Below are 7,137 nucleotides of genomic sequence, written 5' to 3' on the forward strand. Positions count from 1 at the left end.
TTCCTCAGTGACTGATATTATTTTGTTGAAAGCCCTTAAGGCCTATTCATTGTAGAGTATTTAATTTCTTATTATTTATTACCATTTCCTCAGTGACTGATATTATTTTGTTGAAAGCCCTTAAGGCCTATTCATTGTAGAGTATTTAATTTCTTATTTTTAATACCATTTCCTAAGTGACTGATATTATTTTGTGAAAGCCCTTAAGGCCTGTTTCATGTGTGCAAGCAACATTTCTTAATACTTCAAATTTATTGTTGCCTGAGTTTCTAATAATTTCTATATCATGTATAACTTTTATTCCCCAGAGTAATGTTTTAAGTTCAAGTTAAGAGGTGCGCATATTGATGTACCATTATTTGATTGTGTTTGCAGTGTTGGAGGGAATATAAGTGTCTAATTTTTACAGTGTGTCTCATTCATCCCAGTCACAGACGCTATCCTTCCTGGGTCACGGACAATTCATTTTGTTAGTAGTTAAGTGTTCTTGTGCTCAGTTGAGTTTGTCAAAGGCTTCCACCCATTACCATCTGTAATTTTAATAAACCCCAATCCAAGTAATAAAGTCAGTAAATTTCTGACGGGATTACATATATATATATATATATATATATATATATATATATATATATATATATATATATAAATATATATATATATATATATATATATATATATATATAAATATATATAAATATATATAGATATATATATAAATATATATATATATAAATATATATAAATATATGTCAGCTGGGCACCCAGACGGCTAGATTCCCTCAAGAGATCCTTTGGTACCCCGCTAAACAGTGACAGGCCTACTCTGATTGGTCCAATGGCGACAATCGCCACCCTCAAACATCAACGGCAGTCTCAAACGGCAGTCAAACTCCGGTCAACTCCGGTCAACTCCGGTAATGTGGGTTCTGACGGAAACCCTGAAATGAACTCACTGTTAGCTCTAGTTAGCCCTATCTAACCCTGTCTGAGATCGAATGAGACTTACTTGTTATACTGCAATAGCGCAGCACAGGTGACTAGGCCACGTGACTATTTCTGTGACGGACGCGCAGGGACGCCTTGTATGTCTGACTGCTCCCCGTGACTGAGGGAGAGCCAGCGTCGCGTCCTCTCAAGGCGTTAGCTTAGGCCTACGTGACATATTTTCCGCCTAACTAATAACTCCTTGGGACACCCGTAACATTATTCAGACTGATAAACGATCTATAATAATTTCAAATTCAATAATAGTCCCTTACTTCATGAATCGCATCATTATTAAATCGGTAAATTACATTTAATATCATATAGGCCTAGTTCCACCATCTCTCGCTATGAGCAGGAAGCGCTCTCTTCCCTCCCACGACCTTGAACGCTCAGTGTTGCCAATGGCGGGGCATTCGAAATTACTCTGAAATTTCTGAATATTACATATATATATATATATATATATATATATATATATATATATATATATATATATATATATACATATATATATATATATATATATATATATATATATATATATATATATATATATATATATATATATATATATTTTTATATTATATATATATATTTTTTATATATATATATATATATATATATATATATATATATATTTATATATATATATATATATATTTATATATATATTTATATATATATTTATATATATATAAATATATATATAATTATATATATATTTATATATATATATATTTATATATATATTTATATATATATTTATATATATATTTATATATATATTTATATTTATATATATATTTATATATATATTTATATTTATATATATATTTATATATATATATATATATATATATATATATATATATATATATATATATATATATATATATATATATATATATATATATATATATATATATATATATATATATATATATATATATATATATATATATATTTATATGCTGATAACCAAAGGAAAGAAGAAAACACGAAGTTCCCAAGCGCTTTCGTGTAATTCACATCTTCAGGGGTGAGTACAGACTAGCTTTCGTGTAATTCACATCTTCAGGGGTGAGTACAGACTAGCTTTCGTGTAATTCACATCTTCAGGGGTGAGTACAGACTAGGGAAAGAAATACAAATCAAGGTGTATATATACAGAGAAGGGTGAGACCAGGTCCACAATGGTCAGGTATTAGGTAATGACCCTAATAATCTTTAAATAGCACACAACGGTTGGTGGTCAGGTCAGATGGTCAGGTGACCCGGCCTTCTCACCTGATCACAAATCTTCTTAATTACAAAATTGTCCAGCTTGTACATGCCGTTACTCAAATTCATGTTGAATGCTTCGGTATGTTTAATAAGACTAGATTCTATGATGTTCCTACTATCAATTGAATTACATGGTAATATTGAGGAGGCATTATCCCAGTCAATGCAATGCTTGTTATCCCTCAAATGAACAAACAGAGCATTGGATTCCTGGCTTGTCCTAACACTGTATTTGTCTTGTTTAATTCTAGTTGCAAGATCTTTACCTGTCTGGCCTAAGTAAAACATATTACATTCCTTGCAAGGAACTTTATAAATGCAACCAATTGTGTTGTTGGGGGAGTTCTTGATTAACATTTGTTTAACAGTGCATGAGTTTTTAAATGCCACATTGACGTTCCAGGTTTTTAGTTGTGAAGGAATGTGTGAGAAATTTTTGTGAAATGGTAATATTAAGATATTCTTATGGTCATGGGTGGGCTTGGGATCAGTTCTATAAAAAGTTTTCTTAGTAATGTTTAGGCATTTGTCTATGAAAGATCTAGGGTATTTAAGGTTTGAGCCAATATTATATATATATTTGTATTCCTCATCGATGAATTCCGGACTGCAAATTCTCAAGGCACGTAAAAACATTGTTGAAAATACTGACTGTTTAACTTTATTATGGTGGGCAGAATAATAATGAATGTATGAACACACATTAGTTGGTTTTCTATAAATACTGAACTTAAAAGTGTTACCTATTCTGTGCATCAGACAGTCTAGGAATGGCAATTTACAGTCTTGCTCTAATTCCACAGTGAATTTGATCGAGGGGGCTAAGTTGTTAAGTTGTGGCAGGAAAGCTTTTAGGTCCTCATTACATGGCCAGAGACATAATACATCATCAACATATCTAAACCAGACTGCTGAGGGTGGTAAAATATTACTTAATAGTTTCTTTTCAAAGAATTCCATATATAGGTTGCTTAATACAGGTGAGAGTGGATTACCCATTGCCATACCAAATTTTTGAGCATAATATTCCCCATTGAATTCGAATTTGCAATCCTTAATACATAGTTTGATGAGTTCGATGAAGTCGTCTTTCGAGACGGGCAGTGAAATGTCATCCAGGGAATCTATGAGGAACTCTAGTAAATCATCAACTGGGACCTTTGTAAAGAGTGATGTTACATCAAAGCTGACCAGTTTAAAATCATGATTAATGTGTAAGTTATTGAGTTTATCAACCAGATCCATATTATTCTTGATATTGGAGTTAGAAATGTTGCCAACTAGGGGATTTAGTAAAGAAACTAACCATTTAGATAGTTTATAAGAGATTGACCCAACTGAGCTAATGATGGGTCTTGCTGGGTTATTGGGCTTGTGGGTCTTGATTACACCGTACATGTATGGCAGTGGAGGGGACGTTGAAGTAAGATGTTTAATGAGAGTAGCTTGCCTCTCAATAGGGACTTCAGTTTTTTGTTGAACTGGGTGTTGACAGTGTTGAGAGGATTATTTATGAGTTTAGAATATGTTGTAGTATCACATAAAAGGTCATTCACTTTAGAGATATAGTCATCTTTGTTTAAAATCACTACTGTGTTGGCTTTATCTGCTTTATTGACATGTAGATCCTTATTTTTCTTAAGGGCTTGGATTGCTTGGGTGAATCTTTCTGGACAGTTTGGAACACAAGGCTTGGACATAGATGCATACACAACACCTTTACACATGTTCACTTCTTCACTTGTCAAATTACTGAATTTCTCCAAATTGCAAAATGCTCTGGCTATGTCAACACTGTCGACTCCCTTGTTAGAACCATCAAAACTTAAACCATAGCCGAGGGCACACAAGGTATCATTGTCTAGTTGTTTAGAGGAGAGATTCACTACACAGTTGTTATTGGCATCCTTAGTCCAATCACTATTTCTAATAAGGAGTGCCAATTTGTGGTCTATCTTGGCTTGAAGATCAGAACGCTCACGTCTCAGGTTATCAAAACAGTAGTCCAACATGAACTTTTTCCAATAACTCGGTATGGTCATATTAAAAACACGCTTTTTTGTCTTACAATACGGAAAGCTTCATCCACTTCAATTTTCTTTATTTCAAAATGTTTCTTAAGGATGATTTCTTGGAACTCATCAAAGGGGCGGTCAGACATCTTCAGGACACGTTGTGGGAGGATTGATCTAGGCATAACTTTTTCACTAAGGCATGTCTGGAGAAATTTCAAACGTATTTTCAATTTGTGGGCCTTGATCATCGAAGAGGAGTATTCAGTAACGAAAGGAGACAGTCCAGGACAGCTTGTAGAGAAGTAGTAGAAGTAGCGCATAGAATCCATTTATGCAAGTAAATCACTGTAGTTGCGTGTGATCCAGGTATATATATATATATATATATATATATATATATATATATATATATATATATATATATATATATATATATATATATATATATATATATATATATATATATATATATGTGTGTGTGTGTGTGTGTGTGTGTGTGTGTGTGTGTGTGTGTGTAACCGCCAATCAGACGGTTAGAGGGTGAATACTACTTCTCACGTCGTACACGAACATTATAATTCGGTCAAACCTGTTGAATACAATTCATTTAGTATTTCAAATAAGTCATACATAGGCACTCTTACATTAATGTTTAATCCAATATATATTTACATAACAATCATGGCTATGTAATTAGTCTAATCTTAACACAAAAAACAATGACACAGTCTACCTGTGTACACAATAAGTACTAGTTAAACTTACGTGTTGAAAGTCTAGAGAGAAGCCAGGGTAGGTGTTGACTCTAAGATATGGGTAGCTATACTGAAATGCCCACCCTATAGCCTGGCCCCTTGGCTGGTCAGCTATGGCTGAGTCAGGTGATTATAATTATACATAAACAAACTCCCTTCACACCCTCCAACCTCCTTCTGGGCCTCTCATCTTCAACCATCTCAACACTCTACATTGTGAGTTACAGCCTAACATAACATTTGTTTATATGTCATCATAATTATGTACCGCTTGCGGTAACATATATATTTATATATATATATATATATATATATATATATATATATATATATATATATATATATATATATATATATATATATATATATATATATATATATATATATATATATATATATATATATCCCGTCAAGACATGATCCTGACTGTGCCTATCCCCTTGTTTCATCTTAAGAACATAAGAATGGAGGAAACTGCAGCGGGTCTATTGACCCATACTGGGCAGTCCCGTTTATACCCAACTCCTATTGCTCATATAAGCATCCAACCTATGTTTGAAGCAATCCAGCATATTCGAGTTAATGATGATATTTGGTAACTGGTTCCATTCATCCACTACTCTGTTTCCAAACCAGTGTTTACCTATTTCACGCCGAAATCTAAATTTGTCTAATTTCAAACCATTGATACGAATTCGCTCTTGGTTGGATAGTTTGAGTACCTTTGTAATGTTTTCTTTGTTTAGCCCTGCCTTCCATTATACACCTCTATCATGTCGCCCCTCACTCTACGTCTCTCGAGGGAGTGCAAATTATGATGCTTTAACCTGTCTCTGTATTCAAGGTTCCTAATGCCCGGGATTAGTCTTGTCATTCTCCTCTGGATTCTTTCCAATGATTCTATATCCATTCTGTAATACGGTGACCAGAACTGAACTGCGTAATCCAGGTGAGGTCTCACGAGCGCTAGATATAATTTTAAGATGACCTCGCTAGTCTTGTAACTAACACTCCTTTGTATGAACCTAAGTACTTTATTAGCCTTGTTACGAGCAAAAACACAGTGTTTACCTGGCTAAAGATTCCTACTTATCATTACTCCAAAATCTCTCTTGCAGTCGGATTCCACAATGGCATCGTTGTTCATCTGGTAACTGGTTTCCCTGTTTACATCTCCTGTACTGAGTACTTTACATTTGTCCACATTGAATTTCATCTGCCATTTTTCCGTCCATTCGAAAAATTTGTTTAGATCTTCCTGTAGTTTTGCAGAGTCCTTGTCAGATTTAATTACACTTCCTATTTTAGTGTCATCAGCAAATTTACTTATGATGCTGTCTATGCCGATATCTATGTCGTTTATGTATATAATAAATAATAATGGTCCAAGTACTGAGCCTTGGGGAACTCCACTAGTGACGTTGCTCCAATGCGATTTAGTGCCGTTTATGCTCACTCGCTGTTTCCTGTCCTGTAACCACGCCCTAACCCATTTAAGGATATTACCTTTGATGACATGCGCTTCTACCTTTCTAATTAGTCTTTCGTGGGGGACTCTGTCGAAGGCTTTGCTAAAGTCGAGATATACCACATCATAATTGTGCCCCTCGTCTACCGATTCGAAAACTGATGAAAAGAATGTTAATAGATTAGTTTGACATTAACGCCAGCTTATGAAGCCATGTTGGGAATCATTGATCAACTTGTGCTTCTCTAGGTGGTTTCGAATAGAGTTTGAAATAATTGATTCTAGTAATTTACCTACTAATGATGTTAGACTCATTGGGCGGTAGTTAGAGGATAGTGATCTATCCCCCTTCTTGAAAATCGGTATTACATTCGCTATCCTCCAGGATTCTGGTACTACACCTGTTTTTAATGACATGTTAAACAACTTTGCTAAGGGCATACTAAGCTCATCCTTACATTCCTCTAATACTCTGGCAAATATCTCATCGGGACCAGGTGACTTATTAGGCTTCAGTTTGTCTATTTGCTTATCTTATGTTGTCTTGTTTCCCTCCCTTATCAGATTACTGTATATCAACTCCACTGCAAAATATGTATTTACTTATTAGATATATGTAAAAAAAATA

The sequence above is a fragment of the Homarus americanus genome, unplaced genomic scaffold, assembly GCF_018991925.1.
Source record: "Homarus americanus isolate GMGI-L3 unplaced genomic scaffold, GMGI_Hamer_2.0 scaffold57955, whole genome shotgun sequence".
In the NCBI taxonomy this organism is placed as follows: domain Eukaryota; kingdom Metazoa; phylum Arthropoda; class Malacostraca; order Decapoda; family Nephropidae; genus Homarus; species Homarus americanus.